General features: G+C 37.3%; 1 long non-coding RNA gene across 2 annotated transcripts in view; it reads right to left on the reverse strand.

The window, feature by feature from the left end:
* The window catches only part of LOC110127190 (uncharacterized), a 35,589-nt gene extending 19,754 nt beyond the window's left edge, over positions 1–15,835 (reverse strand). Inside the window, exons 1-4 of one of the 2 annotated variants that reach the window (XR_002310698.2) lie at positions 15,680–15,835; positions 5,675–5,730; positions 2,323–2,520; positions 1,225–1,381 (exon numbers count right to left, since the gene is read on the reverse strand). This is a non-coding gene — a long non-coding RNA (uncharacterized lncRNA). The remainder of the gene's footprint in view (positions 1–1,224; positions 1,382–2,322; positions 2,521–5,674; positions 5,731–15,679) is intronic. The other variant, XR_002310697.2, reaches the window with a different exon arrangement.
* Positions 15,836–16,482: the final 647 nt, after the last annotated feature.

Genomic DNA, 16,482 nt, shown 5'->3' on the forward strand with positions numbered 1-16,482 from the left:
CATTCCTTAATTGATAGACCATATGAAATAATAGCTGTATACAAACTGTATAATAAGACTTCTGTGTAGGCATACAGGGTAAATACTTGGTATATATTGAGAAAGAAATAATAGTAATTTAGTAGTGCAATTTTAAGGAACCTAAGGTTTAGGGTTATGATAGGAATTACGAAGTTGTTTTGTAGGGTAGTTCTGATTTACCTCTTTACTTTTTTCTATTTATAAGTCATGCTTTAAAGGAGATAATCATACATTAAGTTGTGAAACACTGCTATAGTTCGTGAGAACCTTGTGTTTCCTACTAGATTAAAGATACAAAGTTTATATTTAGATATACATAAATGCCGTGGTAGCAGGGAAGGAATAACATCTGAAATTGCTGGCTGATTTCAAATGCAAGTAAGATATTCAACCCTGCCTCTGGCTATTTATACAAAGGCACAGAATAGATTTGACATTGCAAGAACCATATTTGCTTTTTTTTCAATCTGTAATACTTGTGCAATTCATTTATTAGTGCTTGTTTTCCATCACTGAATAAAGAACAATTTATTTTTAAGTTGCTTAAGGTTAGAAACTGTAAAAAGGCAATTATATTTCTGATTTGTAAATAATATGCCAGCAAAATTAAGATGTCTCCACAGCTTAGTCTTTTAAGGTTTCTATAAAAGTATCTTCTGAGTAAAATGTATTATGTAATGTAGTACATATACACATATAATCTATGTAGCATACATTAGTATAATATACTATGTTTTTTTCTTTGTTAATACTTTATACATTATCACTGAAGAACTTTCAACTGAATAAAAGTCATAAGAATTTGCTTGAAGTTTGATCACTGAAAATATATACATTGAGAATCTGTTGAACTGAAATCATATTTTCCAATCTGAATAAAGAGGGATTTATTTGCTTCTATCTGGTTAAAAAGTACTGGGAATTATTTTGGACATATACCTAAATAAAGTAGATCCCTCTGCGGTCACCACCTGTCAGTCCAGTTCCACATCAGGCCAATTCCACAACACAAGGCATGAACTAACAAAAGGATTTTATCAGGGGAAATGTACAAGTGTTCAACAAGAAGAGAAGGTACATTTTTTTACACTCCCCATCCTTTCATTAATCTCATGGAGAAGCAAGCAGAATCAAGGGAATTGCTGGATATGCAGTGACATGTTTCATTTTAAACAGTAAAATGGAATATTCTACAACCCTTACCTTCTTAATTTTTTCAGCAGTGGGATAAGCAGCTGACTGGGTATCAAGTAGTCTGAATTGTCGTTCCAGCTGTTGAGCTGATGTCTAGGAAAGATGTCTGCCCATCACCTGGAGTATTTTGGGACTGATAGGAAGGTGGCCTCAGGAACAGCACCTCCTGCAAGGAGAAGGAAGGCACTAGACAACGGAAGAAGAGAGTCTGGGTACACGCATGGAGAAGTGGACCCCCGGTGACAGCTGACTCATTTTTCAGGTTACATGTAGTATAACTCAGGTTATTCCCAGATAATCCACTTCTCAGGCAACATGTTAAAATGTAAAGTGTTTGTGATATTTTGTTACAGTTTGGAAGTAGTAAAAACAATTATTTCTGGTTGATCAGTGTCAATATGAGTTTTCAGAAGTCAGTGAAATTTGATATGAAATTTACATTAAAAAAATTCAAGAAAGATGTCGATTGTGGCATTACTGTTTTTAATTTCCCCAAATTCTCTATAAAGTCTGATAGGTTAGGAAGACCAGAAGTCTTCTAAGCCTGACTGAAGGGTATTGTTGGAGAGAGAGTAGGTTCTCAAGGCTAGAGACCTGTGGAAAAGATAAGGGTGATATGAACATTTTTGAAATTGTAAATTTCTCTGACACTTATTTGTTATGGAGGAAACCCATTCTCTCATCTAACAAAATCCTTTTAATGGTACTTCTGATGTGTGCTGCACATCCTCACAAAAACATGCTGATTCTGTTAGGGACCAATCCCTGCCACTCCTTGTTGCCTCCATGACAGGAGTTCTGACTCTGGGTGATGTTGGTCCCCCCATCAGGGGACATCTGACAGTGTCTAGAGACATTTTTGATTGTGACAACTGGGAAGGTGGGTGCTACTGGTGTAGCACCAAATGACTACTGGCCAGAGATGCTTCTAAACACCTTACGCAGACAATCCCTAAAAAGAAAGAATTATCTTGGCCCAACATCTCAGAGTGTTTAAGTTAAGAAATGCTGCTCTTAGGACCATAGTAAGAGTTTTTATATATGTTGTCCATGCTGTGAAACAAATGACCACTAACAGGCCTAAAAAATATCTGTTAATGAACTCACATCTTCTATAGGTTAGACATCTGGATGAGGATTAGCTGAGTTCTCAGCTCTGTACTCAGGGTTTCACAAGGTTGAAATCAACGTTCTGGCTTGGTTGCATTCTCAAGAGGGTGCTCAACTGGGGACGGATTCACTTCCAATCTCCCTTAGATTGTTGGCAAAACTCATTTTATGGTGGCTGCAGAATCCATGGCCAAACTGAAGAGAGACACCAGATAACAACACACAGTCTTCTTTCAGGAAGGCGTGTGCTCTTTTGTAAATGGTTCACTCAGAACAAACCCATTCTAGATAATCTTTTTTTAGGGGTAATGTAAGTCAATAAATCATTAGGGATTTTAATAACATCTGTAAAATCCCTTCTCCTTTGCCATAAAGCATGAGATAACAATGACAGTAGTAGCCTATCACCTTTGCCATATTCAACTGGTTGGTTGGAAGCAAATTGCAAAGTCCACCACCATTCAAGGGGAGGGAATAACATAAGGGCATGGCTCACTGGTGGTCACTTTGGGCTGTGTTCACCACAGTTTCTATCTGTAAAGAAAAAACGTCTAACTTTAAGAGAAGACAGTGCCATTCTGTACCCAACCTGTGGCTATTTTGGACTGGATGGGGAAATAGATACTAAAGAACAGATTTCTTGAATTGTTTCCTAGCTTGTGAAGTGAGAGCCATTATGATAGGAAGGAGAAACTAAAAGTCCTGGAAATGCCACCAACTCCTATAAAAATAGTGAATCAAGAACCATCTAGCTTCACTAGGCCCAATATAGAGTACAGTGTAAGTCATTCAATCATGTCCAGCTCTTTGTGATCCCATGGACTGCAGCCTGCCAGGCTCCTCTGTCCATGGAATTTTCCAGGCAAGAATACTAGAGTGGGTTGCCATTCCCTTCTCCAGGGGACCTTCTTTGATCTTCCAGGGATCAAACCTCGGTCTCTTGCATTTCAGCTTCTTTACCATCAGCCATTAGGGATTGCTTACAGGGCACAGAACTGCCATCAAATATCTAAGAGATGCAAGGATGCAAGTCCTACACATTCTCAATTTGTATCACCTGCTTGGCATACACAACATGTAATGTGCTTGGGGAGGTGATAGGAGGTTTCCATAAACTTAATGAGATGGTAATGCCAATTGCAGCTGCCGCCGTACTGGATAGAGTATTTTTCTGGGGAAAATAATCTTACTTCTGGCACCTGATAGACAGCTACAGGCCTGCCAAATGCTATTGGTTACATTCCCATAAGTGAGCCAAATCAGCAGTTTGTAACTATGTAGTGAGGACAAGAGTACACCTTTACTGCTCTGCTTTTCTCTCTGTTGTCACGGTCATCTTGATATCCTTCATAATATTAATCTTGCTGATACATTACACTGAAAATCTAGGGGATTTTCACTTACACTGGATCTAATAAGCAGTAAGAATACCAGCAGCCTTACTATTATATACGCTTCCAGAAATGTGGTATATAAACCCTCAATAACTTAAGGCCTACCCTATTGGTGCAGTTTCTAAGGATGCAGTGCAATGGAGCATTTAGGGATAGTCCTATTAAAACAAGAACAACCTTGCTTCACTTCACACCACCTGTGAAGAGCAGGAGGCACAGTGCTCTGTGAGACCCCTCAGATTTTAGAGCGGCATATTCTACACTTGACTGCTCCTATCTGCCCATCTTGTATTAAAGATAATCCCTATGGAATACAACCATGATTGAGACTTAGGGCGCAAATTTCTGCAGCAGGTCCAGGCTGTAGTCTTACAAGATACCCTACTATTCAGATCATATGACTCCCCAGAGGGTCATATTGGAAGTTCTAGGCAGAGAATTATACTGTAGGAGATGCTGGAAAATCCCAACTGAAAATCTGAGCACAGACTCTCCTAGAGTTAACAAATTCACGACTTCTATCACAGTCAGTCAGTCAGTCAGTTCAGTCGCCCAGTCATGTCTGACTCTTTGCGACCCCATGAATCGCAGCATGCCAGGCCTCCCTGTCCATCACAAACCATGGCCAATTAACTTAAGAGAAAAAAACAATAGCCTAAGTATAGAAGAACCTTCACGGTTTTCTAACTGAGGTTGATGGCTTTCGCACTGCTGCCTCACTTAGCAGTGACCTCATCCTTATATTCTAAAGGGACATTTTCTCAGATGACACAACTTTGGCGGTAAATCTGTTTGGTCACCTAATGTGAAAGAAGTGACGGCTTGAGTACCCAACCTGCCAATCACAGAGGCAGATGCTGATCTCTAGTATGTCACCATTCTCTAGGGAAGTCAGTAGGCTTCCCAGTGGTTGGTTCACCATGGTGGACCCTTCCTTTCACAGCACATGGCTCTTTATTGTTACTAGAACACACATATATTCCAGGTTTGGATTTGCTTTCCCCTTTTGTAGTGGTTTTGTCTGTACTATTATCTTTTTCACTTGCTGAATGCTTTATACACAGCATGACATCTCTTATAATACTGTCTTCAACCAGAGGACACAACTTTTTAATAGAAGAAAATGCTATGTGTGACTAAAGCTGTAGATTTTAATTTTGGAGTATAATACATTTTCTACCACCCTGAGATGATGTCATATCTTGACGGTAATTTGTGGGTCTTCTGTGTCTGAGACACAAATGCTTTACTATACAAAGGACAGAGTGGCTGCTGAAGGCGAAAAGCCACAGACTATTGCAATTATCTTCCATTTATCTCTCAGAGTCTCTCTCCACAGAAAGCAGGAGTAGGGTTCCTGCTCTGTGTCTTAAGAGAACTGACTCATATGGGTTATACAAAAAGGCGCCCATGTTTTCTGGTTTGTTTAGATTCAGCCAGTGGTGAGTCCTATGAGGAGATTAGAGGGAAGTAGCATCATTACTGAGTGATACTGGGATGTACACTGTCATGATATTTTCTCTTTTGCCCTCCATAGGTTGGCTACATCCTTTCAGTGAAGGTCAGGGCTCCTCTCAAGTTGGCCCTTTCTATATGATTCTGCTGGGTTTAGGTAGGTCTTCATCTATTCAAATTTCAGAGTGTTAGCAACACCACTTTAAGCCTTTTTAGATACTATTTATCAGTCTGTCTCCTCCTCCATTTAGATTTGTTACTGGTAACAGTCTATCATTACCAGTCCTGGATACTTCACTGTTCCTTGCAGTTTGTGCCCAAACTATTGTAGGCAGTCCTTTGGTAGTTATTAATTACCCTAATTGGAGTCAGATAACAATTTACTCTGGTGGTCCTGACTTAGGCAATGGCAGAGGCCAGAACACAACTGAAAGAGGAAAAGAGATAATATCTTAGACTCATCCCAAGGAGTGGGGAGCCAGGAAACTACTGAGATGTACCTCTTAATTTTGCAGATAGAAACCCAATAGCAAGCAGACTCAATATTTTTGTAGACCTGAAAAGATAAATAGAAATAAAATTGGCAGTTTCAAAAGAAAAATACAGAGGAAATCAACATTTTAGCATGTGTTCCCTCCAGTTTATCCTTCCTCAAAAGTGGCTCAATTTATGAGAAAAGTCACATGAGCACTCAAACCACATAAGACTAGTACAGAATGACTAATATTCAGGCCAGATTGAACCAAAATCTCTCTTTTGTACTTATATTCCTTTTGTGTTGTTTTGTTTTGGTTTTTTTTTTGAACATAACTGAGACTCTGGTAAGATCTTTAACAATGCTAAAAAGGATTAGACCTGGAACGATAAAACTGTTTGACAAAGTGACATTAGGAACTAAAAATTTCTTTGCTTCTCAAAATGTCATGAGTGTGGGGCCAAAACTCAAGCTCCAAAGGGAATATGACTTTTTTGCTTTCAGTGTTAGATTTTATCCCCTCTATTAAGAGATACTCCTGATTCTGTGGTGAACAAAAACATAATTTCCACTCTTATGACAGTTTCAGTTCAATTCAGTTCAGTTCAGTCGCTCAGTCGTGTCCGACTCTTTGCGACCCCATGAACCGCAGCACTCCAGGCCTCCCTGTCCATCACCAACTCCTGGAGTCTACCCAAACCCACATCCATCGAGTTGGTGATGCCATCTAACCATCTCATTCTCTGTCATCCCCTTTTCCTCTCGCTCTCAATCTTTCCCAGCATCAGGGTCTTTTCAAATGAGTCAGCTCTTCGTATCAGGTGGCCAAAGTACTGGAGTTTCAGCTTCAGCATCACTCCTTCCAATGAACACCCAGGACTGATTTCCTTTAGGATGGACTGGTTGGATCTCCTTGCAGTCCAAGGGACTCTCAAGAGTCTTCTCCAACACCACAGTTCAAAAGCATCAATTCTTTTGCACTCAGCTTTCTTTATAGTTCAACTCTCACATCTATACATGACTACTGGAAAAACCTTAGCCTTGACTAGACGGACCTTTGTTGGCAAAGACATTACTGTCTCTGCTTTTTAATATGCTGTCTAGGTTGGTCATAACTTTCCTTCCAAGGAGTAAGCATCTTTTAATTTCATGGCTGCAATCACCATCTGCAGTTTCGAACAGCATTAATTTCCTCTCTGTTCTGTCTGATCATCTACCTGTGTATGTGTATCCATCTTTCTATCTATCACCTATTTCCATATCCTCATCATCACTTTACTTGGGGGTTCATATATAAAAAGCTTTTTCTTTTAACAGATCTGGCTCTACTTCAGGCAAGCCCATGTGAAGTCACCATGACCATTCTGTTCCAGCAGCGCAATGCAACTGGCAGCACTGGCTTAGCCCCAGGGAGAGCAGTAGGATAGCAATGACTGTAAATTTAAAACAGAAAAATGCCATTTTTTAGTTGTGGATACATTCTAGTTGAACATAACTGTGACTTTAGAAATACATTTTTCTGTTTTAAATTCAGTAATTGAACTTCTTGTATGTTGACTTCCTTCTCCACGGGCTAAGCCAGCATGGTCATTTTGAACAATTTCCCTCCTCTGTGACCTGAAGAGCAACAGACATTTCAAACAATGGGCTCAGAGGCAAAGCATGCATGCATGGGAAAATGACTAAACATCCTGAAAGGATTTCCAGTGTCGGGGGCCTTCGGAGAATTGCTCTAGCCCAATACATGATTTCCTGCAAAAGACTCAGATTTGAACACAGAGAAACAAAGAAAAACTAAAACAAACCCTGTTGTTAAGAGACTAATTTAAACAACCATCTGGGGATTTCTTGCTTGCTTTCTTTCCTGTTTTGTTTTATTTTGTTTTATATTTGCCTCCTTTATCTGTATTGACACTGAAGAACTGAATTAAACCAGTTCATCAAATATGTTAACTCTGGAGTGAGCCCTGGGCAAAATGATCATGAAATATTTGTCTTTGAGGGACATCTTGAGCTCCTTCTTTGATTTACAGTTTTTTCTTTTCCTTTTTCCCCACCCCAATTCCTTTCCAGCTTTTTTTTTTTTTTTTGGTCTAATCCTTTCCCCTAACTGTCAAATCCAATGGATCATCCTACTGTTTATTATTTTCCCTCCCTGTAGAACTGAATGGAAAACATCTCATCCCCCTTGATTTCTATCACAGAACTCTGCTAATGTCCTATTCCTTTCTGACTTTCTCCTGTTGGTCTCCTTGTTTCCTTATTGGGATTATTGTCTGCTTTCTGCCCATTAAATAATTTTTGCCCTGCTACCACTCTTTCTCTTCTCAGCTGTACAGGACTGGGATAGTCACATCTAAGTACTTATTTTTAATCTTCATTGAATTGTTTATTATTTAAATATGCAAAATAAAAGGTGTGGGCAGAGAAACCATACTTCCTGCCCTGCTGCTGCTGCTGCTAAGTCCCTTCAGTCGTGTCTGACTCTGTGCGGCCCCATAGACGGCAGCCCACCAGTCTGCCCCGTCCTTGGGATTCTCCAGGCAAAAACACAGGAGTGGGTTGCCATTTCCTTCTCCAATGCATGAAAGTAAAAAGTGAAAGTGAAGTTGCTCAGTCATGTCCGACTCTTCATGACCCCATGGACTGTAGCCCACCAGGCTCCTCCCTCCATGGGATTTTCCAGGCAAGAGTACTGGAGTGGGTTGCCATTTCCTTCTCCAACTTCCTGCCCTATTCAGTTCATATCAGTTTCATCCATCATACATACAATTTGAGTAATTTTTGGTACATTATTTATCTTTTTTACAAAAATAAGAAAATATATATGCAATCTTAGTCTTACTCAAGCAAATGATGGCATATTATACATATGCACTCAATACAAATACACATGTAGCCATGTATTTTATCATGGTTTTCTTATTCTATAAAAAACATATTTTGGCATTTTGTAAGTCACCCCATAGCAGTTCATAAAGCACTTCTATTTTATTTTAAATCTGTGTAGAATTCTATTTTAGCCTCAATCCTAGGCCCTATCTGACCTGAAGCTAAAAGAGATATAAACTTCTTCAAATATGAAATGAAAACTGCCTTTTGTCCAACTAAGATATTAGTTAGGAATTCTAGGCTTTGATTTTTCTTTTCCCAAAATAAATTTTCCAATGCTGTCAAAAGTGACCACTACCTGCCACTATCTTTGTAATCACCATTTTCACCAGAGCAACTAAATATCAATACTCCTTGATCACCCAGTATCTTTTTCTTCATCTATACTTCATCTTATATTATCACTGCTGGTAATGTAGGCAATCATGATATTCTACATGCTGTGACTTCTAGTATCCTATCCTCCAAATGAGAAGGATGACTTAGGTTTGCATTTTCTTTTGCTGGACAAGACTTTCTGAGGTGAATGATAATGCTGACAGTTGCCATCCAAGACGTCCCTTCTCGGGGGTGCATGTTCATTCTTGGCATGGCAGGCTACAACCCATGGGGCTGCAGAGTGAGTCAAATGAACACACACACATGGACTAACAATAGAAAGCCTCTGCTGGGATAAAGAGAGAATCCCAAACTTCTTTGTGAAAGAGAGAAAATGAGGTGAAGAGCCTTGGGAACTGGGAATCACCAAATGTATGGCTGGTGTACCCAAAGTGTGAAACGTTAGTTTCTTTGTTATATCTGACTCTTTGCGACCCATGAACTAGAGCCTGCCAGGCTCCTCTGTCCATGGAATTCTCTAGGCAAGAATACTGGAGCGGGTAGCCATTCTGTTTTCTAAGAGATCTTCCAGACCCAGGGATCAAACTCAGGTCTCTTGCTTGGCAGGCAGATTCTTTACTGCCTCAGTCACCAGGAAAGCTAAATATACGCATATATTCATATATACACACACACACATATATATTCATATATGTATACATATATTTATATATTTGCTGGGTCCTGAGGTTGTATAGACCATCGAGTTACATTAAAATCTTTAAAGGCAAAGATTTGGAAGTGAAATCTGGAAGATTACCATTTCTCATGGTATTTGAGTAAAAAGACCTGCTGGGAGAAAGGGCTGGACTTCAAGCACATGGCCAGTTATCCAGTTAAGGCACAAGCTATGCTCTGAAGCTACACTGGATGGTCACGGGGTTTAGTCACTAAGTTGTGGCTGACTTAGTGACCTCATGGCCATAGAACTGCCAGACTAAGTCTGTCAATGGAATTTCCCAGGCAAGAATACTGGAGCAGTTTATAATTTCCTTCTCTAAGGGATCTTCCCGACCCAAGGAGAGAAGCCATTTCTCCCGCATTGCAGGTGGTCTCCTGCATTGGCAGGCAGATTCTTTAACACTGAGCCACCAATGATTCCCAGTACATTGAATGGGAGGCTGGGCATCTAGGCTGGACAACAGATTAAAAAAAAAAAGCTACAATGTCTTAAGGCTACAAATAAGATCCTAATCAGATACACACTCACAATTCTAAGAAGACTATATTCAGAGAAAAGGGATGAATAGAGATAAAATGTGAACTTGTAAATTGCAGTCCACACCTGACACAGTTTAATTTGTGAAACAGAGGAAAGAGACTATCTGATTTGTAAGAAGATGGAATCATATGGTCTTATGGCCCTTTTATTTACATATATCTAGTGTCCAAAAAAATATTACACTTACAAAGAGGCAAGAAAATTTGACTGACAAAGAGAAAAACAAAAGGAGACACACATAATCCAGATGTAGGAATTTTCATACAAAGATTGCAAAATAAGTGCATTAATATAGTAAATAAAAAAAGGAAAATGGCTCAAATAAATATGAAGATGAAGATATTCTATACAGAATTGAAATCTATAAAAAAAGAACTGCATAGATACCCTAAAGTTATCATATATTAAATTAAAAACCCCAGGAATAGATTTAACAGAAAATTGGACACTGTAGATGAGATGAGATGAATAATGAATGATTTGATAAAAACCAACTTTAACTGGACTCATCCTTCTTCAAATCATTTTTCCTATTCAATCAGAAAGATCATTCTAAAATGAAAACTTCATTACTTTCCTCAAGAAAAAAATCAACAGATTCTTAGTGAAGTTAGGATAGTGTACATATTCTTTAATATATTAATATAACTTTATATGACCTGCTCCATTTTATATTCCTGGAATATATCATTCACTTAGTAAATATTACTTAAATGAAATAGAAGTTTGTTAGTGGACACTGAGGAGTCTCACCTAATTAAACTATATGATATAAATATCAGTTCAACCTGTTAAAATGCTTATTTGGGAGACATTGCACATTCTTGTCTAAGGGCCTGGCAGACTGAAAGCAATGCATCAGAATTTGGTCTGACAGTGGATTACAGAGTTGATTTTAGTTGAGACAAAGGTAAACTAAGTACTACTTTAAATAGACACACACACACACACACACACACAATTGAAACACAGTAAAAAGTGGCTCAGACAGTAAGGAATCCGCCTGCAATGCAGAAGACTCCGGGTTTAATCACTGGGTTGGAAAGATCCCCTGGGGAAGGGAATGGCAACCAACTCCATTATTCTGGCCTGGAGAATTCCTTGGACAGAGGAGCCTGGTGGGCCACAGTCCACGGGGATGCAAAACGTCAGACACAACTGAGCCACTAACACTGTCGTACTTTATTGGAACAATACTTGTTTCTAATCAACTCAAGCTGAGACAAAATCTTCCTTCCTGAGACTCTCCTAGTGACCAATGTGAGACTGTCAGCATTCTTTTCTCTTCTTCCAATTCCAATTCACGAATTCTCTGTGATCACTTCAGACTTGGACAACAGAATGTTGATAATCCTCCATGCAATTTCACTTGGTATTTATCTTTCTTGGGAAAAAAAAAGTTAACATGAAAACCACACTGAAATAATTAGAAAATTTCTAAGCTTTAAACAAATATCTTTATCCATTTATGTTCTGAGTAAGGATTACTGGCTTTGCTAGTTGAGTTCCTCATATCTATAGAAGATTAAAACCAGATTAAACAATGTTTATTGTGGAAGAGATAATAGATACAGTTGTCCCTTCAACCCCCAGCAGATAATAAAACCCATGGGTACTTAAGTCCCTTATATAAAATGGCACAGTATTTGCATATAACCTATGCACACCCTCCTATATACTTTAAATCATCTGTAGATTAATTATAATTCTGAACACAGTGGAAATGCCATGTAAATAGTTGTAAATACAAAGCAAATGCTATGTAAACAGTTACTGGTATGAGGCAAATTCTGCTTTTTGGAACTTTTTGCAATTTTTTCAAATACTTTTGATACGTTGTTGGTTGAATCCACAGATGCAGAACCCCTGAAATTAAAGGGCAAACTGTATAAAGCTGTTTTAAAATTGAGTTTATTAAGTTGTAAAAGAAGGAAAATTTAAAAAAAAAACTGTATTCTTAAAAAAAGCTGGGCCCTATTTTTCTTCCAAATTGAAAATTTCAAATATCTTTTACTTTCCTGATAAGTTGCATTACATATAAACATAAGGATTCTTGAACTGTATCAAAAATGATTCTAGAGAACTCCTTTCATAAAATACTAACATTTGAAATAAAACTAGAAATGACATAGAACTTATATAAGTAGGAATACAGCAGAAAATTTCTATATCAGAACAATAATATTGAATTTATTTTGAATTAATTTTGTCATTAAGTTCACACTGAATACTTAAATATAATGTTTACTGAACTTTGGATATTGTTGAGTATTAAGGAATACAGATTCTTTTAAAGCAAATGATGGTAAATTACATAATTCCCATAAAAATAAATGTAGTAGTATTTTTGTTTTCCTGGCAGAGCTCTACTTAAGTTATATTTATCCTTCTCCTGATTATATAAGTTGATTAGAATACACTTTTAATCAAACTAAGATAGTAGTATATACTATCTCATTTGATGCCATTTTAATTCCTGTTTCCTTGGACACAGAGAGCATATTCAAACTTAGAGAACTTGCCAATATGTTCTATTAGTCATGAGGAAGAAGTGTTTGGGTCAAAACATAAAAACCTACTGTATAGCACAGGGACCTCTACTCAATACTCTGTAATGGCCTATATGGGAAAAGAATCTAAAAAAGAGTGATATACACACATATATGTATGTACATATGTATATATGTATGTATATGTATATATAATGGATTCACTTTGCTGTACATCTGAAATGAATACAGCACTGTATATCAACTATACTCCCTTAAAAATTTAATTAATAAATAAAGTGCGAGTAACTTGAACTCTAAAAAAATAAAATAAAACAGATTCTATGAAAACATCTCAAAATTCATGTATGCTGGGTTACTGGTGATATGGTCATAGTTCAAAGATCTTATATACAGGTGCCTCTTCATTCACATCATTTCATTCCCTATATTATGTCCAAGATAGTTATACTTTGGAGAAAATTTTTAAATACTTACTGTGCAAAGTATACACTCATACGAATGCCTACTCAGGCAAGGGGACAGTAAGGCATATTTGCTTCTTAAATGGTGTTATACTGATATGTGAATTCTATGAATGACTGCATTTTTGTAGTTTTATTATACATCTTACAATGCCTGGTGAAAGGGCATTACAGCCCAAGTTGCAGTTTTAAAGCATAATAAATATGCATTGTAATACAGAAACTGAGAAATTAAGCAGAACTTTGCAATCATATAATAATTTGTCAATATTATCACTATATACAGAATATATGCACTGCAGAGAATTTACAGTTTCTGTAGTGTACCCAAGTTACATATACAGTGTCTCTCACATACCCACTGCACTTATTTTTTATAGTATTCCTGCAGGTTAAGTGCTATCAATTCCATTTTTCTTTTAGAGAAATTTAAGTGTCTTGTTCAGTTCAAATCATATCTAAACCTTATTATAAAACTTCTTGCTCTACTATGTGGAGTGATAATATACTGCATGTGCTCCCACTGTGCAAGGCAATGCACATGTAAACTCACTAAAACCTCTCTGAAGAGAATGCTGTGCTTATTCCTAAGACCTGAATTAATTAATATGCATTTGTATGTATATTTATGTCATCCACTTTTAATTACCCATAGGTAGAGCAGCCTGCCATTCAGGCATAAATCTTCATTTGACTCCTCAGCCTTTAAAATAGGGAATTAACCCCACCCACTATTCCTGGAAGAGGGCATGGCAACCCACTCCAGTATTGTTGCCTGGAGAATCTCAAGGACAGAGGAGCCTGGCAGGCTATCATCCATAGGGTTGCAAAGAGTTGGACATGACTGAAGTGACTTAGCACACATATTTACTTACTGTTTAACATAGAATTAGCTTACTGTGTAACATACAGAATTTCCTGAATTAGCAATGTTAAATCTCTGCTCTGTGGTTATTTTCCAAAGAGGAGAAATTAGAGTTGTTTACTGTAGACATATTGATAAGTATTCTATACATCACAGTGTATGGTCCTTAGGAGGATTCCTGGGATAAGATTTACTGAGGTCTTAGAAATGGGGATAGACTTCCCAAACTTCATCTTAACTCTGGGCACTCTGAGTAATATAACTGAGAAGATTTTTCCCTTGCTAGTGATTCTCAGAAAGTTCAGAGCAAATTTGTGGTCCCATTCTAAAAAGTGTGTAGAACCTTATGGCATGTATTTTATCCTTGGCTTCATTTTATTTCTTTTACCATTAATATACTTCATGGTAATATAATTCATAGTTATTTCTATTGTGCTATTTGTATTTAAGCTTTGTGTATGATATATTTATATATCATAAATATAACTTTATTTAGATTTGTTTCACAGAAAAATTGAGGCAGTTCCCTTAGAATACATGCAATAGAGCAAAAACACCAGAGCAAAAGAATTTATTATCATGGGGAATATGAGTGTGAATTAAGGGGGTATCCAGCTATGAGTCAAATACAGTTTTTAAAATTAGACTACTCATTTGGTTCAGTGCTTTCTTGTGTACAAAGGACAAAAAGTATATGTTAATTACAAAATTTACGTTGTCAACTAGGAAGATATTTTTTTAAAGGAACATATTGGCTCTACAAATGTCATTTTTCCCAAATCTTAATTTTAAAAGAGACATTATAATACTCAACTCTACTTTATATATAGAGTAGTGATTACTACTGAATTAAATGAACAGATATTATTAGTTGTACAGAAATATCATTCTTTTGTTTTTGTGGAAGGTAGGGCTGAGGGGAGTAATTACTAGCAATGACTTACACTACATAATCAGACTAACTCCCACATACTAATAAATATAATAAAAATGGGAATATCTTATTTTATAATTACAAAGTAAACCATAGACAAATACTTTGCTCTAATGGTCAAATTGCTCCATATTTAAGTAATAGAAAACATTTTTTTTTCAGTATTTATAAGCCTCATAGGTACACCTTAAGAAAGACCCTACTTAATAAAGAGTTTTGATGACACTGCATGGCCTCAAACAACAACAGGATCCAGAAAACTTTGGGCTACTTTTCATATTCAATATCTTCCCATTCCTCATTCTCAGTTTGAAAAACTGAATATATTACTGATGGATGTGCAAATAGGAATTAATATGGTTAAGTTAGAATTTAAAATATGTGGGGAAATGTGGACTAATTAAAAAATAAGCTGGAAAAAATGATCTATTCTAAAAAAAATAAAGTTCCATCTCTTTTTACCATTCACAAAAAATGTAAATATAAAGAGTAGAATATATGTATGGTTTACATTTTTCAAAACAGCATTGAGGCATAGAAATTCTTTACAACAAATCTATAAAAGCTGATACAGATTTTTAAACAATATCCAAATGATAATGTATATTTATATAAAAGTTCCTGATAAAGTGAAAGAAAAAAAGCAGAGTGGGAGAAAATATTTGTAACAGATATAAAAATACCACTGTCTTAGTTCATTTGGATTGCTGTAACAAAATTACCACAGAGTAGGCGATTAGTACACAACAGAAACTTATTTCTCACAGTCCTGGAGACTTTTTGAAGCCTAAGATCAAGGCAACAGCAGCTGCGGAGTGTGGTGAGGATCTGCCTCCTGGTTCTTTCAGCAGGCTTTTCACTATGTCTTCATGAGACAGAGGTGAACAAGGAGCTCACTGCGGTCCCTTGTTTAAGGGTGCTCTGCGCTGCGCTCAGTTGCTAAGCAGTGTCTGACTCTTTGCAACACAATGGACTGTCCACCCGGCTCCTCTCTCCATGGGACTTCCCAGGCAAGAATGCTGAGTCAATTGCCATTTCTTTCTCCAGGGGATCATCCTGACCCAGAAGTCGAACCCTCATCTCTTGTGTCTCCTGCAACTGCAGGTGGATTCTTTACCACTGAAGCCCCTTTCTAAGGGTACTAATTCTATTTATGAGAGCTTCGTCTTCATGACCTAATTGCCCCCTAAGGGTCCTAATCCTGCTTATGAAAGTTCGATCTTCATGACCTAATTACCACCGAAAGACCCCCACCTCCTATCCTATCACACTGTGGATTAGATTTCAATGAATTTTGGGGGGGGCACCCACATTCAGTCTATAACAGCCACCAAAATCGTAAAAGTCTTCTCTGACACCATAACTAATGAAGCACATTCACACCCCCAGCCCAACCCTTTCTCAGCCTTTATCCTGCTGTATTCTATTTGCAGCACACACTTTTGCCTGGTATAATATTTCATATTAATTTGTTTGTAATTTTATTGTCTACAGTTTCCAAAAGATGGTAGAATTGGGAGACGGGTAGACAAAGTTGCCTTATGAAAATGTTAACATAGGGATTGTAG

Source organism: Odocoileus virginianus, chromosome 1, assembly GCF_023699985.2.
Source record: "Odocoileus virginianus isolate 20LAN1187 ecotype Illinois chromosome 1, Ovbor_1.2, whole genome shotgun sequence".
Taxonomy (NCBI): domain Eukaryota; kingdom Metazoa; phylum Chordata; class Mammalia; order Artiodactyla; family Cervidae; genus Odocoileus; species Odocoileus virginianus.